Source organism: Jaculus jaculus, chromosome 11, assembly GCF_020740685.1.
Source record: "Jaculus jaculus isolate mJacJac1 chromosome 11, mJacJac1.mat.Y.cur, whole genome shotgun sequence".
NCBI classification, from domain to species: Eukaryota; Metazoa; Chordata; class Mammalia; order Rodentia; family Dipodidae; genus Jaculus; species Jaculus jaculus.
Genome location: NC_059112.1, coordinates 30,160,995 through 30,177,222, shown reverse-complemented (window position 1 = coordinate 30,177,222; position 16,228 = coordinate 30,160,995).

The following is a 16,228-nucleotide window of genomic DNA, read 5'->3' as shown; positions in this document are numbered from 1 at the left end:
CTTCAGCTTTGTAGGCAAATGCCTTAACTGCTAAGCCATCCCTCCAACCTGCTGACTTGTAGTTTAATTTCATTGTGATCACATAGAGTACAAGGAATTACTTCAATTTTCCTATATTTATTAACATTTGCTTTGTGTCATAACATATGGTCTATTTTAGAGAATGATTCATGACCTGCTAAGAAAAATGTGTATCCTGCCACATTCGGGTGGAATGTTCTGTAGGTATCTTTTAGGTCCATTTATTATATGACCTCATTTAATCCATATGTTTCCTTGTTTATTTTTTGCTGGGATTATCTGTCAATTGATAAGAGTGGGGTATTGCAATGACTTCCTCTTCAATGTTTCCTTTAAGCAATATAAAGTAATCTTCCTTACCTTTGTTTACTAATGTTGACTTGAAGTCTATCCTGTCAGATATTAGGATAGCAACACTTGCTTTTTTCCTAGATCTATTTGCTTGAAATACTGTTTTCTATCCTTTCACCCTAAGATAGTGTCTGTCTTTTATAGAGACATGAGTTTCTTGGAGGTAACAAACAGAAGGATCCTCCTTTTAATCCAACATGAATGCTTGTGTCTTTCAGCTGGGCGTTGAGTCCATTGATATTAAGTGATTATTGAAAGTTATATATTTGTTCTCACCATTCTTCTTGTTTTGTAATGCTTCCTATTCTCACTTTACTCTCTTGTATTAACTGTTGGGTTTTGGTTTCTTCTTTTCTTCTTCTTCTTCTTCTTCTTTTTTTTTTTTTTCTGTTTCCTCTTCTGTGTGCTTTCCTTTGCCTACAATGTGGAGGATCCCTTCAAGCATATTATGCAGAGCTTCTTTAGTTGGCATATATTCTTTTGCCTGTTTTTGTTGTGCAATGTTCCTATTTTTCCATCAGTTTAGATGGACAGCTTTGCTAGATGAAGTAATCTTTGTTGACAGTTATTGTCTTTCAGAACTTAGAATACATCATTCCAAACCCTTCTGGATTTAAAATTCTGTGTTGAGTAATATGCTGCTGTCCTGAATAGGCTTCCCTTTAAATCACTTGCATTTCCTCTCTAACTCCTTTCTTTGTTTTGTGTGTTTGGTAGTTTAATTATAATATGTGAGGAGAGTTTCTTTCCAGGTGTCTGTTTGGTGTTCTAAAAGCTTCTTATATATGCATTGGCATCTCTTTCCAATTTGGGGGAAATTTTCTTCTGTGATTTTGTTGAAAATAACTACTATGCCTTCAGGGTGAAATTCTTCTACTTCTACTATACCCTGAATTCTTATGTTTGATCTTTTTCATGGTGTCCTGAATATCTTGCAGTTCCCACTCATACTTTCCTATCTTTCTCTTTCTCTTTGTTGGACTGCATTATATCTCCTACCTGCTCTTCTAGTTTAGACATTATGTTCTCTCCTTCATCCATCCTATCAGTGAGATTTTCTATAGAGTTTTTTTTTTTTAATTTACTGTGTTTTTCATTTCTAATATTTCTACTTTTGGGGTTTTTTAAAAATGATTTGTATTTCCTTACTCCTGTGTTATATTGACCTTGTTATTTCATTAAATTGGTTTCCTGTGTCCTGTGATTCATTTGGTTTCTTCTTTGATTTCTTTGAACATAGCTATGATCATTCTTTTTAAATTGTTCTCAAGTATTCCATCTAAGTCAGTCTCAATAGAGGTCATTACTGATGGATTTATAATATTTTTGTGGAATTATATTGTCTGACTTTTTTTGTATTTCTTTTAATATAATGTAGATAATTTTGCATCTTTGTGTAATTTGATGCAGTAGCCTTAGTTGTGTAAATCTGACATTATATACCTTCAGGGCAGGAGTCAGGTGTGGCTCTTAAAAGCCTCTCTGAGTAACAAGAAAAGTAACTCTAGGCATTGGGTTTGGCTGCTATGTGAGTACTGTAGTAGCCTGGGCATAGCAAAATACAGGGAAATTCTAAAATTATACACATTCAGTCAAAAATAATCATGGAGTATTTTTGCATGAGTAAGTATTAAAGCAAACAGATCATCTAACAATGTCAAAGGCCCTAAGGATGTGTGTTGCCCCACACCCTTAATCTTTTCAACTGGGGCACTTATATTTCTGGTCTTTAAAGGGTTCCAAGTCAGCCTGTGGCCAGGTCAGTACCCACCACGGAGCCTGATATACAAAGATAATCACATCTTCCATGCTAGGGCAGATTGTGTGTTAAATCTGATGGATGGTAGGATTTGTCATTCTTATATAAGCTATATTTTGGTGTTAGTCATTTGTTGCTTCCTGACTTATAGTGCCTTTTTCTCTTCTTCTGTCATTAATTATGTCACAGTCTCACTCAGTCCTGATACATTTTGGGATGGGTTTGATCTCAGCTATGCTGTATACCCACTTGGGTCCCTCTTTACTGCACTGTGGGTTCAGGTAGGATGGCTGGATCACTGGGTCTGCTGCTCTGATTCCTTGCAGCCTCCCTCTTCAAGTTTCTTGAGTATACAATGAGACTGCTGTGAGTGGAAAATCCTCTCACCTGGCTTTTCCTGCTGCTTGGCCAGAGCCTCCTGGCCATGCCCATGCAAACTGGTGCCACTGCTGGAGCCACTTCTGCCTGATTCTGTGGTCTCTAGAATCTCTGGTTCTCGCTTCCCTTCTATGGTTGGTAATTTCTTATACATATTCACATTTTGGTAGAAGAGTGCATTTTTCTGTTCTATTTATTTCCCCCTGGGCTGTAGGGGTGTGGCCCCTACACTCCCATTTTACCTGGAAGCCCCTAAACATTTAAAAAGAAAATGTTTTTGCTGTTTGTGCTTCTTCTATAGAGATCTGTCTGTTCATTTCTTTAGACCATTTATTGATTGGCAATGTTGTGTTGTTTTGTATTTAACCATGGAAGCTCTTCATGTATTCTAGATGTCTGCTACTTGTCAGGTGAATGTATAATAGGTTTTCTAAAAAAAAAAAAAAAAACTTTTTTTATTAGAGACAAAGAAGGAGAAATAGAGAGTGAGAACGGGTGTGCCAGGGCCTCCCGCTATTGCAAATGAACCCCAGACACGTGTGTCACCGTGTGTATCTGGCTTATGTGGGACCTGGAGAATCAAACCTGGGTCTTTAGATACTGCAAGCATGCACCTTAACCACTCATTGATCTCTCCAGCCCATATCGTAGTTTTATTTTTCTCTTTTAGACAGGTTTTCTATTCACTCTGCTGATAGTTTCCATTGCAGAAATATTTTAATTTCATGTAGTCACTTTTGTTGATTCTTGGCACTCTTCCCCATGCTATTAGAGCTGTGTTCACAATACCCTTCCTATACATATAGCTTGAAGTATATGCTTTATATTATCTCTGGCATTTTCAGAATATCTAGTTTAAAATTATATCTTTAATCTATTTTGAATTGATCACTGTTTACAGTGAAAGAACTGTATCTAATTTCATGTTTTCTAAGGTTTACATCCAATTTTGCCAGCACCATTTGTTCAATAAACTGTGTTTTCCTAGTGTGCATTTTTGGTGCTTTTGTCTAAAAATATGTGGACATAGCTACACTGAATTATTTCGGACTCCTCTATTCTAGTCTATTGGGTATATAATTATGTTTTTGTGCCAATGTCATGCTGATGTTTTTATTATTTTTTTCAATGTGGGTCTGTAGTATAATTTTAGGTCAGGAATTATTATGCCTCTGGTATATTATTTTACTTTAAGGCTGCTTTGGCTCTGAGTGGTCTTCAAAGTTTATATATTAAATTTTTTTATTAATTGTATATATTTATTTAAAAGCAGAGAGAGAGAGAGAGGCAGAAAGGAGAGAGGGAATGACAATGGGAATGTCAGGTCCTGGAGCCACTGCAAACAAACTCCAGATGCATGTGCCGCTTTATGCACTTGACTCATAAGGATCCTGGGCAATCACACTTGGGTCATTAGGCTTTGCAAGTAAGTGCATTAACCTCTGAACCATCTCTCCACCCCCAAAAGGTAAGGCTTTGTTGGTTTATATTAGTCTTTTTGGTTTTAGAGGTAGGGGATGACACTAGCCCTGGCTGACTGGAATCCACTATATAGTCTCAGGGTGGACTTGGAGTCACAGTGATCCTCCTACCCCTGCCTCCTGACTCTTGGGCATAAAAAGATGTGTCAGCATGCCCAGTGCCTATATTAAATTCTTTAAATCTTTTTTTGTTGATTTTCATTTATTTGAAATTGACAGAGAGACAAAGAGGCAGATAGAGAGAGAGAGAGAGAGGGAATGGGCGAGCCAGGGCTTCCAGCCTCTGCAAACGAACTCCAGACGCGTGTGCCCCCTTGTGCATCTGGCTAACGTGGGACCTGGGGAACCGAGCCTCGAACCGGGGTCCTTAGGCGTCTCAGGCAAGCGCTTAACCGCTAAGCCATCTCTCCAGCCCCTATATTAAATTCTTAAACTTTCTTATTCAAATAAAGAATCTTCATAATCAAGCTTAAGGAATTTCATACAGAAAAATAAGATAGACAAAGGATGTAGATTTTTGGTAGAATATGTGCTTGCCATATGTGAGGCTTGATAACCATGGATTACTAGCAACACAATACACACACACACACAAACACAAGGTTGAAGTTGTGAATTCCACACAAACATTAAATAGTGCTTAATATTCATATCATAGCACATATCATCAAGATTATTAATAGAGATATGTGATAAAAGAAATATCAAACTGCAGAAATTTTATTCTTCAATTGGGTTATAACAAGAGGCACAAAGACAAATATAACGTAATATTGTTTTCACATCTTATTCATTAGAAAATTTAATTTGAAAGAAAATATATTTCTCCAATGATCATTTATTATAGCTTATTTGTATGCATGTATATATTTATTTTTTTAATTTTCATTTATTTATTTGAGAGAGGCAGACAGAGAAAGAGAGGGAGGGAGAGAGAGAGAGAGAGAATAGGTACTACAAGGCTACCAGCCACTGTAAAGGAACCCCAGATGCATGTGCCACCTTGTGCATCTGGTTTTACCTGAGTCCTGGAATATCAAATCTTGGACTTTTGAATTTGTAGGCAAGTAGCTTAATCACTAAGCAATCTATCCAGTCCTATATTTATTCTTTTTAAGAAAGCTTTTCAATTTCTTTAGTCACACCATTGTAAGCTTGCATTTACTGGGATTTGTCTTATTTGGCACTTTTCATAAAGATAATGATTATATAGTCTTGTTTCCATAGCTTGTATATTACTATATGGCAATATGTTCATAAATTAATCAATAGTTTTCTCCCAGAGGTTGAGTAATTTAGTTTTGCACAATATTGTACTACAATGAATCACACAATAGTAACAAACATTTTTGGATGAATAAATTAACAGGAGAAAAAGTGAATAGAACATCTTGAATCAAGTTGTTCAAATTTTCTTCTACTCAACTAGAACAATTTGACAATTACCAAGTTAACCTTCTACTTTATGTCTGTAGCATTATATTTTTTCTTGCTTCTATTCAGAATGTTATCTTCTCTCTAGGTGTGTGATGTATGATATTTATTTTTCAATGTTAATTGTTTGATGCTTTCCTTGATGAAGCAGATCCAAGCAATATTCATTTCTCTTATATTAATTAAATATTCTTAGAAAACTTATAAATGATAAAGGAAGGCTAAATTAATCTAAGGACATTCAATATCAAAATAAATGCAATCATGTATGATATTTGGAATCTACTTTTGTGTCATTGTGTATGTTAATTAACTTAAAAATTGAATTGTTTATGCTATGCACTCCTATTTTCTAGTCTGTTTGCCTAGTGTTGTTACTACTTTAATTATTGTTGATCACTGACCTGAAGCAAAGAAGCAATTTTCTTGTAAATGTACTAATTACCAACTAAGTGCTTGGTATTTAGGGCATAGAAACCAAAAAGAGGAGCAAGAGTTAAGATGTTAACAAAGAGTGATTAAATCTGTAAGCACTTCCACTTTTACTATACAGATAAAATGTCTTATGTTTGAATGCATGAAAAATTAGTACTTATTTTCACTATTTTACAAAAAATTATATCATTATAGTATATCACTATCCTCACTCAGTTTAGAAAGATTATAAAGTATAGAATAAGCAGAATCTAAAATCTAATATTTTATTGGTTAGTATAGATACTAATATTGCAGAGAAACAATAATGGTAAGAAAACTTATAAGTAATTGTTATACAAAGGCTGTGAAATATTTATTTTATTCTAAATCTATGGAATATTGTTGACCTGTTATATTTTTATAATCAATAAAAAATAGATGCTGGGGAGCTTGCTTAGTGGTTAAGGCACTTGATTACAAAACCAAGGGAGCCAGGTTCAATTCCCCAGGACCCACGTAAGCCAAATACACAAGGTGGTGCATGTGTCTGGAGTTCATTTGCAGAGGCAGGTGGCCCTGGCATACCCATTCTCTGTCTCTCATTCTCTCTCAAACAAATAAATATAGTTACTTAAATATTAAAACAAAACAAAATAATCAGAAAAGGACTGTAACATTTAACTGACTACACACTCAGAATATATTAAAGGAGGCAGCATTTAGCCTGTGCCTGTAGTTACATGATTAGAAAACATACTTTAAAATCAATTTTGCATGTATGTATATGAAGATACCCATAGTCATTGTTCACGTGTTAGCAGGGCAGAGGAGAATGTTGAGTGATCTCTCACTATTTCATGTTGTTTCCTTGAAACTTCATTTCTTACTCTGTAGCTGCTTTTTGTGCTTGCTTTTTAATCAGAATGGCTGATCATTGAGTCTTCATGTTTGCATTTTTATTATTTAATACTGAATAAAAATGGTCATTACAAACCTGTTTCCAATTTCACCAGATATTTTTTAAGAAATGTGTAAATATTTTAATTACAAACTCACATTCTAATATTTAACTCTTTAATATTAAAATTTGTCTTCTCTTTCACAAGGTATCATGTGTGTATTGGTAAAGTCTAGACATCATAAGAATGCCAGGGTTCCATTCTGACAAACAGATTTTTTAACTTGATGTAGTAAGATAAAAAAGACACTTTAAAGAAATGAAGGAGAAATAATAAAAAGCTAGTTTTTATTTAGTTATTTTATTTATTTATTTTAGAAAGTTTCCAGTTAGGAACAGGAGTCCAAAAGAGACCAGTAAATGCCATCCCACATGCCAACCCACTTTGGCAATAATAAAATTCGCCAATGGAACTCATGTCTGATTGAGACTCATCTACAATAGTTGCAGCGCCTCCTGCTGTCCACAGTCTAGCAAACTACCTAGATGGGAAGCCTTCACAACCCAAGTGGGTTTGGCCCTGGAGCCCTTTCAATTCTACAAACCAATTAGGTCTTCCCCTTTACTTACTCGAATCCCACAAAAGAATGCATTTTCTTTTTTTTTTTTTTAAATTAATTAATTTATTTATTTGAGAGCGACAGACACAGAGAGAAAGACAGATAGAGGGAGAGAGAGAGAATGGGCACGCCAGGGCCTCCAGCCACTGCAAACGAACTCCAGACGCGTGCGCCCCCTTGTGCATCTGGCTAACGTGGGACCTGGGGAACCGAGCCTCGAACCGGGGTCCTTAGGCTTCACAGGCAAGCGCTTAACCGCTACGCCATCTCTCCAGCCCAAAGAACGCATTTTCAAAATGTATTACAAAGGCTGTTCCAAGCCTTCCTTTTCTCTCTCAGTATGTGTGTGTGTTCTAAATTCGGAGTAGCCATAGGTATAAGTCTCTTTACGACTTATTTATCGTATGAGCATCTTGGTCTCTGCTTTGATATTTTTGCTTTGCTTTTCTTCCTTAAGCCACCGCCATTTTCCCTCTTACTTCCATGGGGACACTCAGGGTGGATGCTGCACTTGCTCTTTCTAAATCTCTCTACACATGATCCTAGGTTTATCCTCCACATGGTTGTGGCTCCACTGCAGGCTGTCCTTAAAATCCTCAATTTCTCTTAAATGAATCTCATAGACTATGCTATATTTTCTGCATGATGGTGTGTTTCCTACTTCCCACGTGCTTATGACTTTGCTCTAGCCTTCTTCCTAGATCCCAGTTTCCCTTAAACACATCCCACAATTTGTGATTCTTCCCTAAATAAACTTAATAATTCATAATTTATCCTTCTTGAGTCCATTTTTTAATTAATTCTTTACTAAAAATAGGACAGGAACAGAAATTGGTGTTCATAAGTTTGGGGAAAATGCTCCTGGATCCCCAAAACCTGCATCAAAATCATGGGAATTTTGTCCATTTTCCGTTGTTAATTATACTTGTTTACAGACTGACTAATTTTATGGAAAGGGGGTTTAACTTGGTTCAGCTCTAAATTCAGGTGTCTGCGCCTGATGATGATGATCTTGCTGGCAAAGTTCAAAGTCTATACAGTGTGTCGCAGGTGATACGTGCCAGCGTGTGGCAGATGTAGCAGAGCAGAGCATTACAGCAGACCAACCCCTTCCCATTCAGGACAGTAACCATTCGGTATCCTATTTATCATGTGATTTCCTGATTCATTTGTAGCAGTTACCTCTTAGGACACAACTGTATACCTGAAGCTTATGGCAGGAACATGTTTATTTTACTTTGTAGCTTCAGGGGGACGTTTCATTCAGGCAGGAAAAGCTGGCAGGACAGACAGCAGGACATCCCATCTCATCACAGTAGACAAGAGGAACCATCCAGAGAGAGCTAATCCAAAACCTTGACCTAGACTAATGCGCCTCAAAGTCTACCCCTCACCTCCATACCAGACGGCCTCCAGCAAGACTTTACCTACCAAAGACCCACAAATTTCCAAAATTTCCATAAGCTGAGGACCACAGGTGCCTATCAGGTCCATTTCATTCAAATAACCACATCTATTGATGATATATTTTATTTCTTCTGATATCACTAAATTTTAATGTGACCTTTTGGAAATCCTGTTTTTACAGTAGTGTCTTTGGTTAAGTCTGGACTGGTGTTCATTGATACCGAGAAAAGTCTAATGTAAACATTCTAGAGCATGTTCTTCCTGAAGTGGGCTTAAAAGTGAGTCATATGTAAAGTTTGGGTGAGGTCATGTCATATGATGTGGGTAGACCTGTTTTCCCCTTTTCCTGACAACATTTGTCATTTTCTTCTTTTGAAAGGAGTCATCCTACTGAGATACAGTGGCATCTCAATGTGGCTTAGATTTCCCATATTACTGCTGATCTTGGGCTTTTCTTGGTGCCTCTGCTTGCCTTTTGTGTCTGTTGCTCCTTTGAGTATTCAGAATTTTCAGTCCTTTTTAATTTGATTTTTTTTTTCTGTTCAGTGTTTGAGTTCCTTTTATTGGACAGATCTGGAAATGAATATATTGAGAGAAATGAGTCAGGCAAAAAAAGACAAACACTACATGATTCTCCTTATAAATGGGATCCAAACACATTGATCTCATAGAAAATGAAAGTTGAAAGTATAGGCTTGAGATTGGGGAATTAAAAGAAGGAAAGGGAGTGGTGAGATAAACAGATTAAGTTTTCTTTCAGAGCAGAGTGGGTATAGTTAGCAGAGACATATAATGCATTTCTAAATAGAAGAGGACTTGGAATATACACAATGAGGAGACAGTGAAGGACCTCACGGTTGCCTTGAGCTAATAACTAACAAGTGCAAAGGTGAGGCAAATACACATTTTACTTCAGGAGAGGTTACAGAGACTACCTGTCAATCAAAATATGTTAAAATAATAATAAAAAATTGATATATTGACAGGAAATTCACTGAATCTGTAGACTTGTTTCCAATGAAAGAAAGATTAAAAACAGGAATTAATTGTGCAAAATTATTCAAGTTGGAGTTATTTTAGTACCTGATTTTAAATTATTTCACAAAGCTAATGGAATCCAAGCAGACACACAGAATGAAACAGAACAGGATATATGACAACACAATTTTTATAGTAAACTGGTCGTTAAATGAACTTCTCATAATGCATTTGACAAAGGGCAGACTGCTCAATAAGTGATACCTGGAGATCTATATACTCATAGGCAGAAGATTAAACTGGATGTCTATGTCTCTCTAGGTACAAAATCCAATTGGAAGCAATCAAAATCTTAAATGTAAGACATGAAATATGAACCTACTAAGAGAAATCATAAACATATGCATAGGCAGTGACTTTTGTGGCTGATCTCTACAAAGTTCTGGAAACAGAAATCCTCAAGTGTGTTTGCATCAAATTAAGAAACTTCTGAATGACAAAGCAAATTATTAACAGAGGATGTAATGGGAAAAATTCAATTTACTTATGAAATGAAGATTTATAATTATAAAATATAGTGAGCATAAAAATTTTAATGACAAAATGCAATTCAAGAGGATAAATTATGTCATTAGATATCATTCCCAAGAAATCCAAATGTCTAACAAATTCATAAAAAAGTGCCCAGCTTCATCAGCTATAGGAAAATGTTTATGAAAACGGTTGTGAGATGACAGCTTGCCTACTTCTTTCTCAGAATTGCTTTTCTCAAAAAAGCAACAAAAATTAAAATTTAAATTAAAAAACAAGTGTTGAGCACAGTGTGGAGAAATAGAAACTCTCACATACTTTTAGTCAGAATATAAATTAGCACATCACTGTAATCTACTGGATTACAAAGAACAGATCCATCATCTGATTAAGCATTACCACTTTTCAATATGTATCCAGAGGAAATTATACCATACTACCAAAATGATACCTGTATATGCAAGTTTTTAATTAAATTATACTTATTTCAAATATATTTTAAAAATCATAGACAGTGATTTATAATCGAAAGTTGAAACATTTATTAATCACCTTAGAATTTGAGAAGTAATTTCAGACCGTACTTCATACATTTTAAACCCAATCTTCTTGGCCATTTTTTTTTAGATTTGTGATCTAGTATTTAGATTATTCAATCTTAAATAGACATAACTATTGTACACTTATTGATAAGAGCTTTCTAAAAACTATCCTGCGTATGCATGTTTTGATGCATTATTTACAATATCAAAGGCATGGAATGTAGTTGCTCATCTAGTAATGAATGGATAAAGAAACTATAGTAAACACATGCAATAGAATAATTCACAGCTATGAAATAAATATTGTCTCCATTGCAACCAAATGGATGGAAAACAAGCCTATTGTATTAAATGGAATACATTAGATGAAGAAATGCAAACATCAGCTACTCTCATATACAGACAAAAAAAAAACCCTTCATTTATAAGAAATAATAGCAATTTTTTGATGCTGTGAAGGTATTGGAAGGAGGACAGAGGGAAACTTAACTACTGATACCCAAGTACAGTTCTTAGCAGTGATAAGAACTACTATTGTGAAAACACTTTGTATGTATTTTGTGACTAATTAGTTACTAAATCAGAGAAATTCTAAGGCTCTGCACATAAAGTAATCATTAGATGTTAAATTTGTATTATTCAGCCAGGTGGGGTGTGGTGGCGCAAGTCTTTAATACCAGCACTCGGGAGGCAGAGGTAGGAGGATTGCCCTGAGTTCAAGGCCACCCTAAGCCTCCTTAATGATTTCCAGGTCAGCCTGGGCTAGAGTAAAACCCTACCTCAAAAAAAAAAAAAAAAAAAAAAAAAAGAAAAGAAAAAGAAAAAGAAACAAAAAAATTGTATTATCCAAATTAGATTCTCATATAACATACAAATGAGTGCAATGACTACTTAATAATAAAAATTTAAAGAGAAATATTTAAGGAGATGAGACAGAGAATTTCCTAAGTAAAATAGGAGTCAGAGGCAGGAGAATCCCCAGAAACTCTCGGGCCCAGGAGGCTAATATTCATAGAGGTGAATAAGAAACATTGCTTCAAACAAGGTGGAAGATCAGGACCAACACCTGAATTCTGCCATCCGACCTCCACCCACATGCAGTGATGTGCTGGCATCTACACACACCATAGCTGTTTCTAGCAGCAAGCTTGGGAGTGAGAGATTAATTACACTTTGCAGAGACCTGTACTAGCTCCTAGTAAAAGAATATATCTAGTCTTATACCTATCTATTATCTATCCATCTATCTATCAATCTATCTGTCTATCTATCTATCATCTACCTACCTACCTTCTATCATCTGTCATCTATATTATCTATCCATCTTCCTTCTGCTTGCCATTGTTGGTTCTTAAACACAGAAAGAGATCCTACATTATAAAACTGAAATTACTCAGAGATTTTTTTAAAAAATAATTATACTACTTCTATTGTTAAATTACATGGAATATTAATTTTTTAGTTTTAATGGCTATAATATAAAATCCATTTAACTTCCAGGAACTATGTAAGATAGAACCAACATTTATAAAGTTACCTTATTTTTTAAGCTATGTTCACCCCTATAGGAAATAACATCTTAGAAACTAGTTCACTTATATTTTCCCTGTATTGTAAAACACAGCAGTGGAGTGAGTGCATATATTGATAAAAGCTCTGAAAGTTACTTTATCTTGTAAACAAAAGGTTTTAGCAGTTTTTGTCAATTCTTGAAATACATCCTTCTCTGTCATTTTATAACTTTGTCAGACTGTCTTAAGTTGCTTACACTTACAGAAAAACTGATTATATATGCAGTAAAATAATTCATTAAATAAGTAAATATTAGAATACCAAAATGAGCATAAGAATTATCAAGGAACAGAGCAGGTTGTAAATTTATCTTTTTTACATTATCAAACAAGTTGTCTTGGCTCTGTGAAGAGATATTCAGTATAAGAATAGTAAATAGCATAAAACCTGTATGTATGTATATAGGTAACAGCACATAATACAGACTCATAGTCCAGATGCCTCTTCTTTTGTGTCAAGAGTTTCAAGTACAATTGTACATGGTACTAGAATAAGAAAAATGTTTGCTTATAGTCTTTTTTTTATATATATTTAATTTACTAGTTTTCTTTTCAGTAAATACAGGCAGTTTGGTACCATTATTTAGGCTCATCTGTGATCTACCCCCTCCCATTAGACCCTCCTTATTATTGAAAATGGGTCGTGCATTGTGGAGTTAGCCCCCAGTTATTAGTATGATAAATGTCTCTGAAAATGTCTTTTGATCAAGATTTTTTCATGCTTCTAAACTTCAAATCTTTTCCAAGAAATGTTTCTTTTAAATTTTTTTCCCTGTACTATTAATTCATTTATTTCTTTTACTTAGCTATTTATTTATTTTGTTTGTTTGTTTATTTATAGACAGGGTTTCATGTAGCCCAGGCAGGGCATGAGATGTTAACTTTCTGATCCAATGCCTCTCCTTCCACAGTGCTAAAGCACAGGTGTGCACCTCCACTCCTGGTTTATGAGGTACTAGGTATTGAACACAGGGAGGGATTCATGCCATGTGCCAGCATTGTTCCAACCGAACATTTCCAGTCCTACTGTGTTAACTTTAATAAAGTAAATTGAATAGGACCATATCAAAATCTATCAACTATAAATCCAGAACACATCTTCATATCAGGGATCCAATGAATATGAAAATATCTCAAAAAAACTCTACACATATACACACAAAGGAAATTGACATGAACTGTACAACTCTTTAATGTGTTTTATGTATGTATATATATGCTTTACAAAAACTAAAAAATTTGGACAAGTAATATTAAAGGGTTTAACATAGCCTCTTATGTCTGGTAGATATAACAGCACCAGGTTATTTAAATACAAAGACATCTGGAAGATGTGCTCTGTACTAGGCATTCTTACAGGTTTTATTTTTTTTAATGTGTTTTCTTTCAATAGCCTAACTTTGCAAATATTTTCAGTAGGTTGTCATTTTGCTCTGTTGTTTTAAAACTATATGTCTGATGAAATAAGTAGTTAATGTCCAGAATACATGAAGAACTAAACTGTATAACACAATCATTCTGGCTAAAAATGGACATTATACCTACATTGAGATTTGTCAAAAGATTTGCAAGTATCTAATGGCTTTATGAAGTATCAGCAATATCAGGAAAATGAATATTAAAATGAAAATTAGTAGATAGAAATAAACATCTCACAGTTAGAATGATCCTGTTCTGAGGTTACTAGATTTGGAGATAAGGTCTTTAAAGTGGTAATTAAGAATGAGAGTATTGGGCTGGAGAGAGAACTTAGCAGTTAAGGCACTTGCCTATGAAACCTAAGGACCCAGGTTCAATTCTACAGCACCCATGTTAGCTGGGTGCACAAGGTGGCACATGCATCTGGAGATTGTGTGCAGTGGCTAGAGGTCCTGGCACACCATTCTCTCTATCTGCCTCTTTTTTTCTCTCTCTCTAATAAGTAAATAAATACTTTCTAAAAACGATGAGATTATTACGGTATATTGTAATAAATGAGATTGTGGGTACTGTGGAATGTAGCAGTGTGGACCGACTCTGGAGATGTACTGGAACAGAATAGAGACTAGAGTAGGACACAGCTTCAAGACATCAGGCATCTGTCTCTCAAAGTTGTGCCTCAGGCAAATTAAAAAGAAATGCTGAAGCCTCAATCTTGTATTTCTGTCTAGCTTCTAGCTGATGATATATTTGGTTTTAGAAATGATGACAAAATAATTCAGAACAGAACTGAGAAAACTGTCCTTTGGAATTGTCTTGATTATTGAATGAATAAAACAAGACAATAGAAGTTAAGGAAGTATTAAAGAAAGAAGATGGATGTTTCCTGAGAAGCAGTTAGATTGAGATAAAAATTTGACCATGAAAACTCCAGTATCCTTAGTTCAAAATGTAAAGTTCAGTTCTAAGAAAATGTAAAAGTATGTGGGATAGAAAATCCCTGTAGACTCTTCTGGTGTACTGACAGCACCACTTTTTCCTGGGTTTAATTTGAGTTTTAATTTTGATGTTTCCACTTGTATTTTCGCATTTGAAAAATATAGAATTTACATACTGTAGAATCTCAGTGGGATTCCCTTAATAGCTTCTGGCTCATAGAAAAGGACAGAGTCTGCAAATATGTCCAGGTCAAGTTCCTCCAATTTATGTCCTGTCTGTATTATGGATCATAAATGGGTGTGAGTGTGTCAGCAAACTGAAGGAGGAAGTATGCTTGATTCAAGCAGCTTTGCCAAAAGAAATGTTCTAGAAACATCTCATGACCTTACATATACAGTCATCTCCTCAGGCACACCAGGTCCTAGTCATTCCACTCGTTACTAAATTATATGAGAAGAGCCTTGCTTGGTCCGTATCCCGGCACAGATTTCACCTGTCATGATTTATGAAATGTCACTTGGAGCACGGGCCTTGGCTATGTGCTGTACGAGGGGCAGCATAGGTTCAGTAGTCTGTTCTTGTTGTTAAAATGAAAGTTTTCTCTGCTTCAGCTGTTCCTTTGAAATTTCTATGGAGAATATGCCTGGAAATTTCCACTCTACTCTTGACTCACTGGATCAAGTGGATCAAACTGTTATGATCTAAATGCAAATATTCTTGGAAGAAGTTAATGTAATAATGTATATTTTCCCTCAAGTTGGATATTTATCTAGTTCTTATGCCAGGTAAAAAAGATTTGAAGAGAAAAATGGGATGTTTTCTCATAAGAAGACAGCACAGAAGTCATTTTGTTGTTGTTTTTAATTTTTATTTATTATTACTATTTTTATTTTTTACTATGAAAATGCTTAAGCTCCCTATGTTATATGAATATTTCTGTTCCCATGTGCATTTTGTGGAAGGAAAGCCTTGAGTAAGGTACCACAAATATTCTCCAAATGGGGTTCCTGAGTTTAAAGAGATGATCATGATGTACATTATATGTTATCCAATTTAGGTATGTTCAGGAAAACATCTATTCATGAAAAATAGAGCTTATAACTCAAAAGAAATTATAGCTTCTTTTCAAGGCAAATATGAGTGAACAGTTGCCTGAGAGCACAGACTTAGGTAATGCCAAATTTCATATTATGATGTGTTAGTAATTTCATGAAGTTTTTATACTTACAGAACAAAAGAGCATCACAAAACAATACATTTGATGGAAACATCAGGAGGGAGGGTTGCAGCCAAGCAGGGAAATCTCTGCTATGGGCTTCAGATGTTACTTGATAACACTTTAAGCCCTTGGGTTGGTAGAAGCTAGTGTTAGTAGATTTAAAAAAAATGTTTCACCTAACCACCTGAGGGTCACAAGGATGCTATGTCAGACACAGAAGTGGGGAATAGATGGCTATCTGAAAGTAGAGAGCTAAAGCTAGC